The following is a 21524-nucleotide window of genomic DNA, read 5'->3' on the forward strand; positions in this document are numbered from 1 at the left end:
GTCGACAAAAAACAAACAAACAAACAAAATAAAAATTCCCTTTTTCCAATACCGCGACTTTTACGTCGTTTTCTGTGCATGCGCAATTGTGACCTCAAAAGATAAGGGCCCCTTCTCTCTCTCTCTCTCTCTCTCTCTCTCTCTCTCTCTCTCTCTCTCTCTCTCTATATATATATATATATATATATATATATATATAAGGGTACATTTATTATCTTATGTTTTCAAAGTCGATGTTTTATAGGGGACATTAGCAGTAAATGGATCAATGTAAGAACTATATGATTCTAATATAGGTATTTACAAATAGCATTAATTAAGCTTTCTTTGATACTATGTAGTCAAAATTTTTAAATTGACTTCTGAAAGAAGAGGTTATTTACGTACTTTGCTCATTTACAATAGTTGTCTTGGATTTGGGTGAATTAAAAAAAAAAATGACCAAACGTATATTTATCAACCCACACTAAAAATAAAGGCAATGAAAATAGATTTCTATGTCTCAGCATATGTCTTTAGATAGTTTCTAAATACCTGCCAAATATCTCGTTGATATCTCAATTAACAAAAAGTTATGCCCAAAAATGATGCTAAAATTGTCAGGAGTGCAACACTTTTTAGTGACATTTTGAAATTTCAATATTTTTTGGAGATCTGTGAAATAAATAATAATGCTTTATGTTGAAAATAAAGACTTTCCTGGTAATATTCAAAGTATTGAGCTTTAAATGTGGACTGTAGTAACTTTTGTTTATTCAAGTTGTTGTCATGGCTGATGTTTAAAAAAATGTTATACCATGTCAGGAGTGCAACAGAAAAATGTAGTGATGCCAAAAAAAAGTCAGTTGTAACATTCTGAAAGAAAATTAAGACAAAAAGAATTTTCAAAGTGTAAAACAATAACTGATATACATTTTAAAACTTAAAAATGTTATATAAATCACAAGCAGCATTAATGAGGGTCAAGTATATGTACATACCCAATAATGTCAGGAGTGCAACATTTGATGTTTTGCTCCCAAGCATGAAAAAACTATTATCATTATATGATTTTCTCATTTTTATTTTGGAAAATAAAGACATAAAGAAATTTTTTTTTAACAAATAGATTTATGATTTATCAATTACAGGATCTGTCTGTGCTTCACATTTTTTTTAAAGATTCAAGTTGTATGACGAAAACACTTTTTTTCATGCTTAGAAGTATTCATCAATTAATAATGATCTTTTTGTATAATTTAATACTAAATTATTGACAGTTTAATAATTAAAATCCTTCCTTTTTTCAATTTTATCAATTCAGATGTGTTTTAATCTTTTTTGTGATTTTTTTTAATGAATGTTAAAAATAAACACACTAAAAAAATTTCATAAAATTTAAGTAATTCCTCCTCAACTTCACTGAAACAACAGTTCTTATGTAATTTTCACTTCACAATTCTACTTTAAAGACCCCAATGCTTTTGGTCAGGAGTGCAACAAATATGTTAGAATTATAAATCATCCAATTAGAATAAAAATAAAGAAAAAATGATGAGTAGAATGTTTCTGGTGGGTTACTGTGTTTGTCCTTGAAAGAAAAACATGCTATAAAATATATTTTATCTTCTAAATATACATTTAAGCTATTTTTTTGGCATAAATAGGAAATAATTCCAGATAAAATGCGAATTTTTAATACTTTCATCTGTTTTAATCATGAAGTATTGGACGATAAATATTGCACAATTACCACTTGATGTTGCCAACACTTTATGCATTTTTGTGTTCTATGATTTTAATTTTATATTTTAGGCAGTCAGGAGTGCAACAAAACTGCTTTATAATTATCAATGATTTTTAACCATCTTTACTCAAAAATAAGTTGAAAAAATGTTTGATACTATTTGATGTTCAAAACACTATGTCTATCAACAAATTACAGAAATTTTACAGTCAATTCAGGGAATAGTTTTCATCATTTCACATATATTTTTAAATACAAATTATATATATTACACTTTCAAATAATCATGTTTTAAGGTCTTCAAAATATGAAAAACCTACTGTAAACGATGAAAAATATAAAAACGACAAATTGATTTACAAAGTAAGAATGGGTTATTGTGTGTTATAATTGTTAAAACAATGTTAAATAAAATACATATCAGATGTCAGGAGTGCAACACAATAATGTAACATAGGGTCACTTCAAAATCTAGTCTTTTTTGTAAGAGAACTCGTATAAAAAAATTCTTTTTTGGCTTAGATTTGAAGAATTGACTTAAACGGAAAGTGAATTTTGGGGACTTTTATTGCTTCATATTTTTTTTCATATTAAAACTTTTCAAACCAGAATTGAAAAATAATGTAAAATAACAATCAAAAAGCCAAATTTTTGTCACATATACAAGAGAAGATACCCAATCAAGGTCTAGATTTTATCATTTATACCCCTTTTACCATTTTGAAGTTTTAAAAACTATAATTTCTTGTGATTATGTATTTAAGAAAGTATTTTAAGGTGTAATGATATTTTCTTTTTTCTAAAGAAATTTTAATAATAAAAATAATGAAACTTTTTCATCCAATTGTCTATTTTATTGCTACTTCAGGATTTTAAACTAGAATGCATGTGCAATATGATGATATAAGTGAAAAATATGTTATAAGTAGTTGTATTTTTCCAAAAAATTTCAGTTTGGTGGTCATTTTTTTTTTAATTCACCCATTTGTCAAAATAAAGCACCGAGAAGGGACACCGCTACGGAAAAAAAAACTATGCAAAAAGGTAGTATAATGAAGTATCTTTATCGTTTAAAATAGTAAATTGTTACTTTTGAAAGGAAAGTTCTTTTACATTTTCTGTTTGGAACTTTGAAATTTTGCAGTGGGACTCATCTCTCATGATGCTAGATTTCAGAAAGTAACTCTGAAAATGTCAGCTTTTTAACGTAGAAAGCAGTCAAACAGGTGAGAAATACTGTTATCATCTTGTGCTGTAGAGTCAAATTAATTTACAGAATATTTAAGTCACGGGAACTGTACTGTGTCTGTGCCTAGGCAAGGCAAAAAGTCATCCATAGTCAAGAGAGAATCCTTAAGAATGTAGCATTGCAGGAAAGGCAAGAAACCACAAGGATTTTGATTGGAAATTGTTATAATTTATCAATCAAGAGTCCTGCCAATTATTATGTGCGAATTATGTTTTAGTTAGTGAAAAAAAATTAAAACTAGGCAGCCACTTTTAACATATATTTTGTTGCCTCGTTACACAATATCGCATTGTAATAATTAGACGTTAATACGTGCGAAAAACCATGTTTTAAAAAGTGCGCGATGCTGTATATCTTATATATAATGCTGAAATCAGTTTGCTTCTATTTATATTCCATAAAATTCACAATGGTTTTAATTAGTCATTACGGTCAAACGAAAAATGATAAAATGTCGTTTTTGTAACGAAATATTAAAGGGGGGAAAGAGAAATTCATCTTCATGGGAAAAGAAAGAATCAGAACCTAGGGAGGTGTGTACTTAGCAACTCTACTGGAAATATTTTGTTTTTAATTTGAAGAGTATACAAATATGTTATTAAAATATCATGAGCTCTTTTCTTATGATTGTTTGTACAGCTTTGTTAGCGGATAAGTAACTGAAACTTCAAACAACTTCTGATCATAAACTCTTTATAAAATTGTTTATGGAAGCTGAATGTAAAAGAATGACTGTAATTAAATATATCATTAAGCATCGTCTCAAAGTTTAAAAAAAATCTAAATTCTCTTACTTGTTATCTGTATTTCCTTTTCGTTCCAGTAAGCTGCATTTCATTTACGCATAAAGCTAATGAGTACATGTCATGTAAAACTATAGCTATGGCTGTCTTGTAATTTCCTTGATGCTAATAGCAGGCATTTACATGTATTCTAAACAACAATATATTATATTTCTTCTTAAATTTGGATGAAAAGAATGAAATAGTGGAAATGTCAACTAATGAAAAGGATTGGAAAATGGAATAGCAATAATAAAGAATTATAAGGAATTACTCATGTAAAATAACCAAGAGCAAAAACTTGTTAAATAAGTAATCTGAACAATAGACTACTGAAGTGTCATTCTTTGGTGTCAGGAAGTGAAAAAAAAAATAATCAAACACCTAATCAGTGACCAGCGCCATCAGGCAGTATGAGTGTAAATGGTTTACAATTGCTAAGAAAGAACCAAAAATTTTTGGGGATTAAGAATTAGCCAGGTGTTGTATTGGTTTAGTTTTATTACTTGTGAAGAAATCACTTAGGATATCAATGATTTATCAAAGTGAATGAGTTTATAAGTGATATGAACATTAAGTAAAATTATTAAATGATACTTGAAAATTCCAAGGAATGTTTGGAAAATTTGAAATCACAAGATTTTACCAAAATCAACAGCTTAAAAACTTATGACTTTTCAACTTTATACACAACCATTCCCCACGATAATTTAAAGTCCAGGCTTTTTGATATCATTGACAGATGCTTTTTCAATAAAAATGGAACTCGTAAATGTACTTACCATGTCATTGGTCATTTGCACAATTATTTTGTTAAAAACCATTCTTATTGTACACACAAGTACTCTGAAGTTGGCATTAAAAAGATGCTTGAGTTTCTGATTGACAACATCTATGTGGTTTTTGGAGACCAGGTCTTCCAACAATCTATTGGAATTCTCATGGGTACCAATTGTGCCCCGTTATTAGCAGACCTTTTTTGTATTCATACGAAGCAGAATTTGTTCAAAATCTTATACGTGAATAGAAGAAAACACTTGCTGTGGCCTTCAACTCGACATTTAGATATATCGACGACGTATTGTCAATTAACAATGGTTATTTCCATTCTTCTGTCGATACGATATATCCTTGTGAGCTTGAGATAAAAGATACCACAGAGTCGGACACATCTGTTTCAAATTTGGATATTTTACTTGAAAAGACGTTAATGGTAATCTAACAACCAAACTTTATTATAAACGTGATGACTTTAACTTTTCAATCGTCAATTTCCCTTACTGATGCAGCAATATACCTTCATCACTTGCATACGGGGTTTATATCTGTCAGTTGATTCGATACGCAAGAGCATACTCTACGTATGTGCAATTTCTAAAACGAGGTAAATTATTGACAAACAAGTTGATAAAACAAGAATATCAGCAGTCTCGTTTAAAGTCATCATTTCGTAAGTTCTATGGTCGATACAATGACCTTGTCAGCAAATACAATTAATCATTGAGTCAAATGCTGACTGACGTTTTTCATACTAATTGTTAGGCCATTATTTACACAATGAATTATCGACGGATTTTTCCGTTATTTCCCGATCATGACGAGGAGCACACGGCGGGTGTGACCGGTCGGCAGGGGATGCTCACTCCTCCATGGCACCTGATGTTTTGGAGGTCCGTGTTTCCTCTGCTCCTAATTTGTATTGTTTAACGGACATTTGAGCTTGAATACTGTTAGTTATCTCCATATATTTCATATATTAAAGTATGTATCAAAAGTGAAACTGGAGCCATTTCCATTGTACAAGCAAATGTTTGGAAGTACTGACGATACAAGGAATACATATCTAATGCATGCATGTATTTGAAAAATCTACCGATAAGAAGAATTTTAATCGTCAATGCAATATAAGTAATTTTTGTGGTGAATATACAAAATAGCAATGTTCATAATTTTGGTTACAATGAAACTGAATCTAAACTGTACTAGAGCTTCAAAATATTTGCAGACAATGTCAATCTTTGTTAAATTATATTCATGGAATTCAAGATACATACAATCACATTATCATATTTAAGAAAAAAATGTTGCTTTGCAACGCTTTGTAACGTTTAATTCTATATGAATACTTGGAACTCAGGTTACTTAATTTAAAAAAAACAACAAAAAAACATGCTTTGTTACCACGGAACACACATCTGCATTGTATCATCAGAATCATAATGTAAAGTGTTCCTCTTGAATATTTTCAAGATACATTTCACACAGCCTGTCGCCATATCCACTTTGTATTTAGTTTGCTAGTTTGCTTTCATTTGTTTCAGTAACATAAGTTTTTTGTCAGTATACTTTTATTTTTTTAAACACGTAATTCAGCTTTCACAAGATCCGCAACAGTGAAAAACTCATTTCTTTTTCTACGACTCTATTAACTCTAAGTTTTTACTGATAGTTCGCTTCCTCAAATAATGTTTTCTCTGTTTTAACTACCTGTGCAACTTATACACAAATATTTGGCCCACGTTTGATGTATTTCCTGCTTCCTCCAGCATTCTTTATATTCTACATTCGCACCGTTACTCTCTCTCTCTCTCTCTTTCTCTCTTTCTCTCTCTCTCTCTCTAGATGATGCAACAATTCATACTATAAAGGTCAAAATTTTATTTCCATTTTGCGCCCCTCTGTAGAAAGATATGGCTGCAATTTTGAACAAATTTTAAATATTTTATATTTTTTTAATCATACTGTCACATAATTTCGCGACACCTTATTTTAACAATATTGTTATTTGGTTTTATATAGGGGAAACAAAATTTTTAAGACTTTCATTCAATGCACAATATGGTTTTTATTAAAACTAATATTCGTGTACGTAATGAAATTTTCACGAGTAGATTGCCTGGTTTATTTCGCGAAAATAAAGTTCTTTCTAATAAAAAAAAAAGTGATTTACAGTAGATTTAATCCATTAAACCTACGACATCTGTTTCATATTTGGTTGTTTTATTGATTACTGACTGCAAACTAACAACTAAGTTGTATGAAAAACGAGATGACTTCAGCTTTTCCATTGTCAACTTTCCTTATTTATATAATATTCCACTTTCACCTGCATATGGTGTTTACATTTCCTGACTTATTCGAGTCTGATCAGTTATTAAAATGAGACAGGCTACTCACAGATAGGTTAATGTTACAGGAATTTCAACAACCTCGTTGAAAGGCAGCATTTCGTAAATCCTATGGTCCTTATAATGACCTTCGTAGCAAATATCACCTGTCATTGGGCCGTATGTTACATGTACCTAACCTATTCCATACCAATCATACAAATACCTTTGTTTTTATACTGAATTTGACGGAATGTTCCGATTACCTATACATAGGGCTTACGGAGGGTGTGACCGGTCAACAGAGGATGTTTACTCCACCTACAGTACCAACCAGACCCAACCTGACACCTAAGCAGTCCCAGAAAGCAGTCCCCGGGACTGCTTTGGGACTGCTCTGGGACTGCTGTGGGTCTGCTCTGGGACTGCTGTGGGACTGCTCTGGGACTGCTGTGGGACTGCTCTAGAAAGCAGACCCAGCAGTCCTAGCAGTCCCTGGGACTGCTTTCTGGGACTGCTTTGTTCACTCCTGCATGAAAAAGGTTCTGAGTGACATGTTAGCTCCGCCCCTTGTGTATTCTGAATTTGCAGGCTCCCTGTTGTTGTTTGTTTACTTTCAGCAGAGGGGTGTTTAAGATAAAGAATTTAAAAAAAAACCCAAGGATTTCTTAGAATTTTTTTTAATAAGTAGAGATAGATTTACATGTAATTACTAAATGTCTTCAGGGGCTGTAAATTTACACAATTGTAGTCTAGAATTAATTTAAAAAAATGAAAGTAGTTAAAAGGGGAGAAAGTCGTTAAAAAGTGAAGTCAGGAGATGACTTTTATTCCTTAAATTAAACTTTAATACAGGTGTCTGAAAAAAAATATCTAGGCCTATTTAATTAATTAATGCTAATTAAAACTTCAATACAGGTGTTTTGAAGAAAAAAATCTAGGCCTATTTAATCAATTAATGCTGTCAAATTATGTACTCAATTTTTGCATTAGCACTATTTAGAAAACAAACAAACTTGTCATTACAGTAAGATAATTAGAGGGACATACTGTACTGGAATTTTTTTTAAATTGAAAAGGCTAAAACCATGCTAAAAAAGAGCAGGCTTTTTTTTTTACCGCCCTCATATAAAACCTAATAATTTTTAAATGGCAATGAAATAAAATTATTCTACCATTCTTTAGTCATTTAAACAATGTGAACAATTATTGGGGGATTTATTTATGAATTTGTTTTTGATTTATAAACAAGTTATTAAAAGAGTAAATTTATAAATAATAATAATAATAATGATAAACATTTGAAAGTATTGGGAATTGTGACTTATTTCTTATTTGTTTTGTTTGTGTTATCCTGGCCAAATAATAAAAAGCAAAACAGATGTATAAAATGGTGTCAACACCTGAGGTTTCAATCGCCTTTGGGCATGATTAGCAGCAAGTCAATGCATGTTATTTTGGGTATCAGTGTTACACATCACTGAACACGCTGGTCAACAATGACACTATTTTCAATCTATGCACTGCAAAAAATCTTTGTTTCAATAAATGTGTATAAATTTATTTCGGGATTAATTTAGTTTGAACATAATCTGAGGGTTCCATTCGCGTGATTTACAGATGTACACTCGAACGTTTATATAATAAGAGTGTTATTGTTTTCTGTTACATAGAGAATCTAACGATAATAAAATTGGCAAGTCAGTGAAAATAATCATGACTGAAATATAATACTCGGCAAAATTTAACAAAGAATTTTTCAAAAGCTCTAGTACTTAAGAAAAATGCATTCAGAGTATAGTATGGGAATCGGCCTTATTCTATAATTATGAGATTTATTTTAAGCTAGTTCTGATAGAAAATAAATAACTTAAGTTTAATTTTCTATAAAAAAAAAATAAATATGGAAACCAATATCAATCACAGTAAATTAAGAAATTGATTTATTTTTGTGAAAAATTAATATACCACATAACTGATTTTAAATATTCAGGTTATTAGTAGGTGTGAACGTCTTCTTTGTTCAATATTATTTGTTTCTATACGCCTAGTGTTATTTTTTAACAGTTCAGAAATAACTGTCGCATGAGAATTGTAAATATTTGTTGACACTGCTCAGAAAGAAATGCATCATCAATTTCAACTGCCTTTTATAGTTACATTGTTTATTGGTAATCTCATTTCTGAGTAAGCTCCGCCCATTAAATTAATTAACCCCGCCCACTGGGACTGCTGGGACTGCTTTCTGGGACCGCTTTGGGACTGCTCTGGGACTGCTTTAGCAGTCCCAGAGCAGTCCCAGAACGCAGTCCCCGGTACTGCTTTGTGTCAGGTTGGGTCTGGTTGGTACTGTAAGCACCTGATCCCACCTCTGGAATTTCCAGGGATTCGTGTTTATGCCCTGCTCACACATTTCTATAGATTTTTAGGTAACCTGAGTCACTCAGGTGACCTATTGCTATCTGTTTTCGTCCGTCGTCGTGCGTCATCCGTCGTCCGTCTGTGTTAACATTTGAACGCTTTCAGCTTCTTTTCTGAAACCAACCAATTTCAGCCAATTTTAGCATATGGCATCTATGTTTGAAGGGGATCAAAATTTTTGAATTTCATGGTCCTTGCCCCCTTGGGTCTGAGGGGTGGGGGTAAAATCACCAAAATTAATGCAATCTATAAAAATCGTCTTCTTTGCTCCTGGACATCAAGCAGTCAAACTGTTGGCATGATTGTAATAAGCATTGAGCCCTCTACCAAAATTGTGAAATTCATGGCCCCAGGGTCAGGGGTTCTAGTGTTAGGGCGGGGCTATATAAATCAAATAGTGAAAGTGCATTATTTCTTCGAAAATCTTCTTCTGTACCCCTGGGTTTTATTGAAACAAATTCAATAAATAGTTATGATAAGCAAGAGTGACCCAAAATTGTGAAATTCATAGCCCCATGCTCAGGGGTTCTGGTGCTAGGGCGGGGCTATATAAATCCTATAGTGAAGGTGGATTATTTCTTGGAAAATCTTCTCTGCCCCTGGGTATTATTTAAACAAACTGAGTACATTGTTATGATACGCAAGGATGATTCTTCCAAAATTGTGAATTTCATGGCCCCAGAGTCAAGGGTTCTGGTGAAAAAAAAGGGGGGGGGGCTGTATTGATTAGATAGTGAAAAAGCAAAATTTCTTTGAAAATCTTTGAGCATCACTGAAGAGACATAATTTGTCGAAATGCGCATCTGGTGCATCAAAATTTGTACCGTATATGATTTACATTATGACCCCTGGGTCGAGGCCTCTGCTGGTGGACTGTTAGTCCCCGAGGGTCTCTACACCCCAGTAACCTAGTACTTCGCTACTAGCTTAAAAGTACGGATATATATTTAAATCCTGTGGTAATATTTAGAAATTTATTTCAAAAATAAGGATTATCTCCCTCATGCATAGCTCTGATCCTTCAAGGCATTTGACTCCAGTCTTTTGGCATCTTTTTCAGCTCTTCCAAGTCTTTTTTATTTAAATATTTTGGATTTCAACGTTTCGGCTTGAGCATCACTGAAGAGACATAATTTGTAGAAATGCGCATCTGGTGCATCAAAATTGGTACCGTATATGATTTACATTGTGATAATATGGATTTATTAAGTTATTTCCACCTACTCAATTGATCTACGAGTGAATGGTAAGAAATGTAGGCATTATTTCAGGTAGAAAAATATATTTTCAATGCATTCTTACAAAGTAAAATGGGACTTAGTTTTTTTTTAGTTTTTTTTTTTTTTTAGGAGGTTTATATATATATGATCTCCAGAAACAGATTCTAATGACCTAAATTGGAATCTCATACACACATATACTACCCTAAGTTGTATAAATACTATATACTCATTGAAATCATTTTTAGTTTTATTAATCTATTATTCATAATTGATTTTATATGATAAAGTTGGATCATAACATTTAATTGTCTGTTTGCATGGTTGCCCAAATTAGAGTTCATGTTGAAATGTTAAATGAATTACATCTGAATACATGATGTAAGCAAGATTTTTTTTATTTTTCCCATTTTCATCAAATAGCCGATAATTTATTCCCAATTTTCCTAAATGGCGTTTCCCAAAATAGGCTAATAAATCCGAGCCTCTATTGATAATATAGTGAATCTGTAGTAAAAATGCATTATTTCTTTTAAAAAAGTCTGGGCATATCAGAAGCAAAAAGAGTTAAAGTTTTAATAAAGAAGGGTATTTTTAACAGATTTTTGAACATCTGGAACATTTGGTCAAGTGTTCTTGTCCTGGCCAGGGCTCTATCAATTTGTATTCTATTGAGAGGAGATATTCCCCTTTGCCATTTACTTTTAATAATTAATCACGGTAAATAATGTACTTGAAAGGTTAATAGAATGAGAAAATCATGCAAGAATTTTTATAGTATAATACAAAAAGTACTTTCATAGTTTTAATGACTTGTAAGTAATAGATAAATAAAAATGAGACAAAAATAACTTGTCTTATTAAATGTTCATCAAAAACCAAGAGAGGCCAATTTAAGAGATTTTAACAAGGAATTAAATTAGTACAGAAGCACTGATAGTTTGTTAATATACTGTATGGTGACAGTGATAAATGGTGAACAGATGAAAACCTAATTAATGAACTGTTAATGAATACTAGACTTATTATTTTGTTGATCCTGATCACCCTATTTTTCTTGCTTTTAGGCAACAAAGCTTTCCCTTTCAGTTCATTTTATACTCTGTGGATCCTCTAAATTGTTGTATTATACTTAGGTGACCGTTAAGGTCCTTGGGCCTCTTGTCATGAGATCAAAATCTATTTCTTATCTATATATAATCTTTTATGAGATCAAAATTTATTGTTTAAGCATACGTATACCGATTAAATAATGGTTTTTCGTTAAATATACCATGAAAGAAGCCCTCATACAAGAAAAGTATTTTTCAGAACAATTGGAGCCCTTCATGCAAAATAAATTATTATTTGATGACATAGAACATTATCTGTTTTATCAATTATTACCTCGTAAAAATACGAACTTACATGTTTATTTTAAATATTACTTTCTTTTTAACAGGTAGGTTTACTATGAAGAATAATGTAAAATGGCAACGTATCTATTTATATAACTAATTCAAGTTCTGGGAACAGAATGGTTTTGTGCACAACAAAAACTTTGAGAGGCAGAGAACCAGTAGTTGTTAAAACAGAGTGTTCTTATCATGGTCAGTTTGTGTTTATAGAATATGAGGCTGCCAAACAAGATCCAAGTATCGCGATTTTGTAAGGTTAACATATTAGGTAAGTTTAATAAAAATACATGGAAAAATCAAAATAGAGGAATGAATTAAATTCAAACAGAATGTCTGAAACACGTTTTTAACTCTGATCATATTAATGTATCTGCCTTAATTGATTGATTCTTTTGCAGGGATCTGATAACACATTTTCTCTAACAATTTGCGTTGCGTTGAGTTGAACATCATGGGTACAACTATTTGTTTCGTTCCTAGCAATTCTGTGCGTATTTTTTCCATAACTGTCTACTCTTCATCAACTAGGCATGTCCGCCATACAAAATCGGTGGGCTGCAATTCCGGTATTGAAACCTACTGAGTATTTCTGTAATCTGTTGTCTCTAGTACCCCAATTACACAAAGCAATTAGAGAGATACCTCATAAAACATCTCCAGCTACTAGAATGTATCGATCTAAATGTTTAATATTATTTATTATAGGAGTAACATCGATGTTCACGTCTTATCAGGGAATGCTCCGTCCTTGATTTTACAATGGACGAGATAAATTAATTCGCGCCCAGTTTTAGCAGTTCCGACTGATGTTAACGTCTTTTATATCTTTTGCAGGTAAGGCTATTAATTACTTTTTATTAGATAACCATATTAATCCTAAGATGTAGGACAATGTCATATAATATTGAAAAATATTGCACGAAAATTAAGAACTATATTCACTCTGCGTAGTTTATATCTGAGGTCTGTCATGCGATATTCGGCTAAAGTGAAAGTAGGAGCTGGTAAGTCGATTTTTTGTGTTTATTGTGAATTATGAGCTTTATCTCAGATATATAATATAACTCCTAGTATCAGTAATACATTTTGAGTATGGCAACGCCTGCGATCTGATGTACATCGATTTTAAAAAGGTTAAACAGAATACAAAGGATCCGAGAATTTCCACGTGTTTGTTGCAGACCACAATTTGGTAGCGGGCAATATTTAAGGTTCCTCTAATAAATGTTACTATATTTCAAAATACTAAAAGTATTCGTCACTGTATCAAAATATAGTTCAGTCAAAAACAGGGTTTCAAATATCATGAGTAGAGTAAATAACTAAATTTTGTTTTCATTTATGAGGGATTTTTGTGTAAGATCCTTCTTTGAGCCTCCGACACACCAAGTTAAATGTCCAATGATGGCTAAGTGAAGTGGCTCTACGTAGTACACATATATGGTAAATCAGTTTTGCTATTTGTAAGTCAAAATTTTGATATTCAAATTCTATTGCATTTTTGTTTTACTTTTTATAAAAGAGTATTATTAATTATTTATATAAATAATATTCACATAAATTTGTACTATGTATACAAACCATCATTTTGGACTTAATTGGTCATTCTAATTTGCAGATTAGTGCAGTATAAGTAGTTCTAATGGGGAAAAGTAAGTTAAACGATAAAAAAAATCAAGGATGCCAACTTAATTTGCTTATTGCTTGATATGTAAATTGTTCATCAAATAAAGAGTGCAGCAAAATTGAAAAATAACTATTATTATTTTTTATATGAAAATTGCATAAAATATTATTCTCTAGTTGAAATGAGTCACCCGCGTGGCGCAGTTGTTAGAGTGTCTGCTCTAGAGTCGCGGAGTAAGGAGTAGATCCTTACGTCGCGGGTTCGAATCCCACTGTGGGACGTGGAGACCGGTCCTTCGGATGAGACCGTAAAAACCGAGGTCCCGTGTCGCAGTAGGTGCTGGCACGAAAAAGATCCCTCACTGCTCAATGGCCTTGAGTGCTATGTATAGGTCAAAATTTGTAGCTCTCCTCTGGCAAGCGGTGGTGTCTCCATATGAGTGAAAACTTCTCGAGAGGAACGTTAAACAACAAACAATCAATCAATCAATCTAGTTGAAATGGTTAAGATTGAAAAAAAAATTTTCTGCAACTGCATTGATTTCATCAAAAAGGAGGTAATAAGGGGGTCTTACCTGATCTTAAGTTGCCATTGAGCATGTTGAATCAAATGCTACCAAGCAAATTTATTTTTTAAAAAGTTTTTCATATGCTCATTCTATGGTGTCAAGATATTAGGTAAGATTTTAAAATAATACAGATTTATGTTTTCAAATTTGATAATGAAGATCCTGTTTCATAGTAGTAATAACAATGTCTATCTGTTTTTGCGTCTATCCGACTTAGGTCATTTATAAACCACACTCTTCGTGACTTCCCCGTCAATAAAACATCGTAAGAGTTGCATATAGGAGAGATACTTGAAGTTTTCACCGAGGGACCTTTTATTAAATGTCGAATGATTAAATGATTCCTATTAACGTCACGTGATAATCTCTGCTCCACAGACAACACACAAAATTATGCAACTCATATAAATTAGAAACGATCTATATTTACAAAGGATAACCATTCAATTTTGAGTCATTATGTTTAGAGATCACAGTAAAACGATAAGATAAAGATCATATCATATAAGCTTGACAAAACAACGATTAGTATCTTTTAATTGCAAATCCTAGCCTTACCTACATTCATATAAAGCAGTCAGATAAAAATTCAAAAACACATTAATAATTATCACGAAATATTTATCACATTTTTAGATAAAATATGGAATAAACGGAGTGCTACCAAGCTAAAAAAAAAAAAAAAAAAAAAAAAAAAATCGAAGAAATACTAATCGGGCGCGGAGCAATCGGGGACTCTAAAACTTCAAAGGTGGAATCAGGTGCAATGGAGGAGTAAGCTACCCCTGTCGACCGATCATATCTGCCGTGTCCTCTTCGTCGTGATCAAGCATGCACAAAAGAATCCGAAAACAATTCAGTATGAAAAAAGTCATTCAACATTTCATCGCTGTTCAAACAATTGTTGCTTTAATTTTTGAGATCGATTACTGATCGTTTTCTTCATCTTTTTTTTCTTTCAATCACATGAATACAAAGTGTAGACAATAAAACTTAGAATTTTATATAGAATTCTAGGCTATTGATCTAACTAGAGTTTTCCACCAATCTTGAACACAAGTGTCGCCTTCTTTGAAGAATCATTCAAAATGTAAATACATCAAATAGTGTTTACTGTTGTTTTATTTTTACTATCTAGTGCTACAGTACAGTTACATGAGCTCATGAACATGTTATATAAATGCTAACTAAGCCCCTAAAATAGTAAATTACGTTGTACAGGCTTGAATATTTTTTTGTAAGTTGGGTCAAAGATCAAGGTCAGGTGGACTCTAAGGTTGTTATTTTTCATAATTATTTTATGATAATCATGTCATATGCTAATTATCATAGTTGTATTTCTTAAAGGTCAAAAATATAAATCAACATTCTGTACATTATTTCTTTTTAAAGTAGGTCAAAGTTCAAGTTCAAAGTTCAAAGATCACAATATCAGTTACCATTGTATTTCACAGTTCCATAATGCATAGCAATTTATATGTATATTACCAAATGCAATTTATATGTATAATACCAAATGTATACGTTTTACAGTGCTCAAGATATAAGATGCCACAGACATAGAAACAGACAGACAGACAATAGGTTAACCCCTAAAATAAAATAAAGAGTGTATTTCCCCATGCACATTCTTAATGCTGTGAAATGCTTTGGATTTTTTGTTTGTTTGTATGTTGTTTAACGTCCCTCTCGAGAATTTTTCACTCATATGGAGACGCCACCGCTTGCCGGTGGAGAGCTGCAAATTTTGTCCTATACTCGGCAGTTACGGCCATTGAGCAGTGAGGGATCTTTTTCGTCCCAGCACCTTCTGCGACACGGGACCTCGGTTTATACGGTCTCATCCGAAGGACCGGTCTCCACGTCCCACAGTGGGATTTGAACCCGCGACGTAAGGATCAACTCCTTACTTCGCGACTCTAGAGCAGACGCTCTAACCACTGCGCCACGCGGGCGACTTAAATGTTTTGGTATATTCTAGGATGTGTAAAATTGAATTCTCTGTTAACAATAATAAGAAACACCTTAATCTTTTGGGGCCAGTTGGTCAAAAACCTTAATTATCAATGAAAGGAAATTTAAGTAGCTTGCAATATTTTGTAATATTTATATTGTCTTACTTACTTAAATGTATTTTAGAAGAATTTGACATTACTTCTTTTGAAATCCTACATATACATGTAATTACGTTCACTTTCTAACGACAAAATCCTTCAAATCACAGTGCAGTTAAGGGTATATACATGTACGTGAAACATTCCAGTTAATCAAGGCGAGTTCGATCTTTCTTACTTATTCTAGGTTCCTAAACCTCTTAAAAACCCTTACAAAGAAAGATATATTGTAGGGTCTAGGAAATTCTCTACCAAGCCTCTATCTTTAATCTTACAAAAAAGTTAAAGTTCTGTTAAGGAGGCACTTTAGACGTACTCTGCTACAGAATATTCCAGATTTGGTGTAAAGCAGCGTTGATTCTCAGAAACCCCAAGGAAGAAAATTTAACGTCACATTTTTTTTTTCAAAAGTCAAAAGCATTAAAAATGTCAGAACTTGCAGCACATTATATAAAACTATTCCTCACGATAAATTAAAAACTAAACTTATTGATTTCAAAGTCAACTGCTTCTGATATAAAAATGGAACTAAAAAATTTACACATCTTTGATTCGTCATCAGCAAAATGTCTTTGTTAAAAGTCACTCTGATTCTACACACAAGTACTCTGAAGTTGATATTAAAAAGAAGCTAGAGTTCCTTAATGATAACAATTGTGCAGCCTTCAAAGATAAAATCTTCCCAAAAATGCTGGAATTCCGATGAGCACTAATTGTGCTCTTTTATCCGTCATTATCTAAAAAAATTCCTTTAATTCCTTTGAAGCAGACTTTTTTTCAAAGCGTCTACATGGGAATAAAGCACTTGTTGTGGACTTGAACTCGACATCCAGATATATCATCGACGTTTTATCAATTTACAATCATGGTTATTTTCAATTATATTCGACTCGATATATCCCGGTAATTAAACTTGAAATAAAAAATACTACAGAGTCTGCCAAATTATTTGAAATTTAGATGTTTACTTTCTTCAGCGACAAGGGGCAACCAATAAATAAACTGTATGACGATCGAGATGAATTTAACATTTCCGTCGTCAACTTTCCTTATTTATGTAGTAATACACCTCTATCAACTGCATATAGTGTTTATGTCTACCAACTTTTTCGATAGTTAAAAGCATGCTTCGAGTACGATCAATTTTTAAACCGATGCAAGCTAATCACAGATAAGCTGATGTTTCAGACATTTCAACAATCTCAACTAAAGTAAGCATGTCGTAAATGCTAAGATCGTTATAATGACCTTGTTAGCAAAGAAAATCTATTACTGGGTCGTAGTTCGGCTGGCTTATTTCAAACCAACTGTTAAACCTTTGCTTTTAAACTAAATTTGACTACGTAATATTCCATCTATTTAATCATGTTGGATTTGACCGGACAACAGGGGCTGCTGACTGTTCTTAAGCACCTGATCCCATCTCTGGTATTTCAGACGATCTTATGCCCTGTTTAAGGGGGTTTGTATTGTTTATAGGATGTATGAGATCGATCACTGTTCCTTATCTTCACCTTCTTATTTACTTCTTTTCTTTTTAAAACATCTGCTATGACCCCGACCTCTCATAGAGACCTTCGGTTTAACAAAAAAAAAAAAAAAAAAAAAATTATGCACACTCTACTACGTCCATCTACCTATCAGTTTAAAAAAAAATGTTAAAAAAGAATTCTTAAAATATTAATTTTTTTTTTTTTTACCCGTGATTTCTTAATCTTATATTTTTGTTTAAATATTAAATTTCATAAATGTTGCTGATATTTTTGCATAAAAAAGTAAACATGCTTTATTTTTCTATTTTTCAAAGTACACTGTACTGCGCAAGGAACATTTGAGCCACCTTAATTTGACAAAAAAGAATTGCACTACTAATATTCATGAAAAAAAACAACAACAACAAATCCTTTTTTCTTTTCCCGATGTGATGCCAATATTTCCTTAAAATGACTGAAAGGACGCATTTTCATTGCTCTTGAAATTTAAGGATAACATTCAAAAATGAATACAATAAGGTAAAAAGTTTTTTTAAAACATCAGATATTGATTTATACGTTAAATGTTATCTTTAAACCTTAGAAAGTAACACATAACTCTTAAAACATCCCCCCTTCCGACCATTCAATTTCAGCGTGCTAGTCCGCCATGTACAATAGTTGCAGCTCGATTTTTACAATGCATTTGGTTTATCAATCTCTTGATCTGAGTGAAATAAATATTCTTAGGCATTTTAAGGGCCTGTTTTTCAGATACTGAGGTCGAATTTTCTCTAACCTGGCGTAGTGTAGTAACCTTTGGACTTTCGGTCAAAGAAATGTCGTTCATGCTTATGAAAAGCATGAGCCAACTTCCGGTAATGGAATGAAAATCATTCAACCCTTAAATTACTGATCTGGCAAAGTTGAAGATGTTCTTACTTTTTATGTACAAAGTTATAACCTGTATATAATTTTCCCCCTAAAATTAGAGGATGTTGCGATTTTTTTCGTTTCAGTGTAATAATAACTAGTTTTAATTGTAACGGGGGCCGTTACAGATGTTCCCCAAACACTCCCCAACTCCCTTTTGGTGTCTTATTTCCTGTAATCTTCATTAAATCTTCATCAAATAAGGCAATCAAATATAGTGGTCGTTTTACGCAATGCACACGCGCGCACATGCATGCCTGCATATGCATGATGACCTCGTCATCTCGTCTATACAAGTGATACGTTTTCATATTCTGAGTATCAAAACATTTCATCAAAAAGTATAAAAGTTACGGCTAGATCAAGCATATTGGCCATTTAAGCATTGCACGCGCGCGCAACCCATTATACCTATTTATATCATATTCTAAATTTCTGTTTTGTTGAAAACTAAAGAAGTTATTGCCATTTAAAGTTTCGTCCAATCAAATTGCAGAACACATGCATGCGCATGTTTTCAAGAATTTTTGCAAATTACATATTGTAAAACCTTATAATGTATACTCATATCTTAAATTTCAAAGGATTTTGTCAAAAAAACAAGATATTGAGATTTTCGTTTCAGCCAATCAGAGCGAAGCGCATGTGCATGCGCGTGAGTTCATGTTAAATTGACCGTGTCATCTCGTCTACACTACTAATTAGGATCTTCCGTCTCCAACGGAAGACACTTCTATTATTCTGTTGTTTCTTTTTCACTTTTATTGTTAAGGTCTTCCGACTTCCTTAGGAAGACTTTACCGTTTTTCTTCTGTTTCCTATTATTTTAATTATTCCCATTTCATAGTACACGCGATTTCTCGGGAACTAATCGACCAATTTCAAAGATTTTTTCAGGGATGATGCATTATTATAATATCGCCTGATCGTTTTTTCTTCTTTTTTTTTTCATTTTTTTAAAAATCACTTTCGGTCGTATTTTTTCTCCAATTTTCATTTTTCAAATTATCATTTTGTCCACGCTTTTTCTTAAAAACAACTCAAGATAGAATCATATTTTTTTTTAGAGGTGATAGAACATCTCTCTTTAGTGTGTATTACAACTTTTGTTTTTGCATCCGACACTTCCGGTCGACAACAGAAGTGATATTAAATTCACGGATTTAAAAAAAAAAAAATTGAACAGTTTTGCATAAAGTCATGTAGAACTTAAGTTCAAATGTATAATCGACAGCAAAAACCATTCATTGAAATTAGTCGAAAAATAAAGCTTTTCCTTTAAAATCATTAAAAATGATATAAAATGGTTTGTTATTGAGTTAAAAGGTTTTTTATGGCTTTGAGACTTTTGACCTCAACCGGTAGTGACGTCCTAACGGCCGGAAAAGTCCGATTGAAAGCCGAAGTTTTTGAAAAAAAATAATTTTTTTTTTTCGGTCCATTTTATAGAAATTTGCCCAATTTTTTTCATTTATCATCATTAAAACTCTTAATATACTACTTTCAACGGCCGTCGTCCGTCGGAAGATCTAGTTATTAAGGTCTTTCGTCTTCGTATTTATTTATTTTTTTTTTCTCTTCCGATTTTGTGCACGCAAGTTCTCGGAAACGGCTTGTTTTATTTTCATGAAACTTTCAGGTCTGGTAAAACATAAAAAAATCTCGATATATATTTTTTATTTTGATGACGTCACTTCCGGTCCGGCGATTTCTGCGATTAAGTGATTTTTAGGGGGTCACATTGCCCGCTCGTTTTGTAAAAAACCACTTAAAATAAGAACTTGATATTGTCAGCGATGAAAGAGTAATGATCATAGATGTGTACTAAGTAGTTCATATTTCCAGGAAGTTCCGAACGTTGACGTTCGGTATGCTCCGAAAATAGTCATATTGAGAATACAAAATTTTTTAGCATTTTTTCAAGAATATCTCTTTACCTGTAAATATTTTGCTAGAATATATATAACAAAAGTTATGCAAAATGACAAGTTCTTTCATGTGATATCGACAAATAGGGGCTGGCCCCTTAAATAAGGGATCTACAGGGGCTCAATATCTCAAAAACTATTAAGAATTTGTGATACATCAAAGAAGCAAATATTGTTCGAAATGACAAGAAGAAGTGAAAATTGTTAAATGACGTCACTTCCTGCCAAAACGGAAGAAGGCAGAAAATGCATATTTTTGCCGTTTTCTACATGTCCTTGGTTAATTTATGTACCCACAAGCGTCCAACTAAAATTTACATCCCTCGACATCACTTCCAGTCAAACTGGAAGTAGCTAAAAATAGCTTATTTTTCAGGTTTTGATGCAAAATTGAAATTTTAAAGTAACTGGAGACGTCTTAACTCATTCCGTTCTTTTGCTTACGTCACTTCTGGTAAAAACAGGACGGAAGACCTACTCGTTGCTTTTCAATGAGCTTTGCTCTAGTTATTATTTTTTTTCTGTCCAAATTTTGTTCTCAAAGATGGTTGGATGGATTCACTTAAAATTTTCAGAGATGATGTATCGTGATCTAAACCTTATTCTTTTTTTTTAATTTTTGGAAATTCATTTCCGATCGGAAGTTATCGCCCTTTAACGAATTTTTAGTGACCATTTTGTCTACACAAAAAACTCAAAAACGACAAAAGCTAGAGCACTGAAATTTTCAGTAAGGATAAAGGACATGTTCTAGTTGTGCACCTGCTTTTTCAAATTTTCTGGAAGTGGCTGGTGAGGAAGCTCGGTAGGGGTCAAAATCTAGGATAGGAATCAGTAGTGAATTTTCGAGACATTTTTTATCATATCTTCAAAACTATGAGTATTTTCTTAAAACATACTGAACAGATAATTTTTTAATATTTTCACGAGTGCGAAGGACGAGTTAATATATAAAAATAATCATGTCTCACGAGTGAAAT

This window comes from Saccostrea echinata, unplaced genomic scaffold (assembly GCF_033153115.1).
Source record: "Saccostrea echinata isolate AGI-Se365-2 ecotype Australia unplaced genomic scaffold, CSIRO_AGI_Sech_v1 ptg000029l, whole genome shotgun sequence".
Lineage (NCBI taxonomy): Eukaryota > Metazoa > Mollusca > Bivalvia > Ostreida > Ostreidae > Saccostrea > Saccostrea echinata.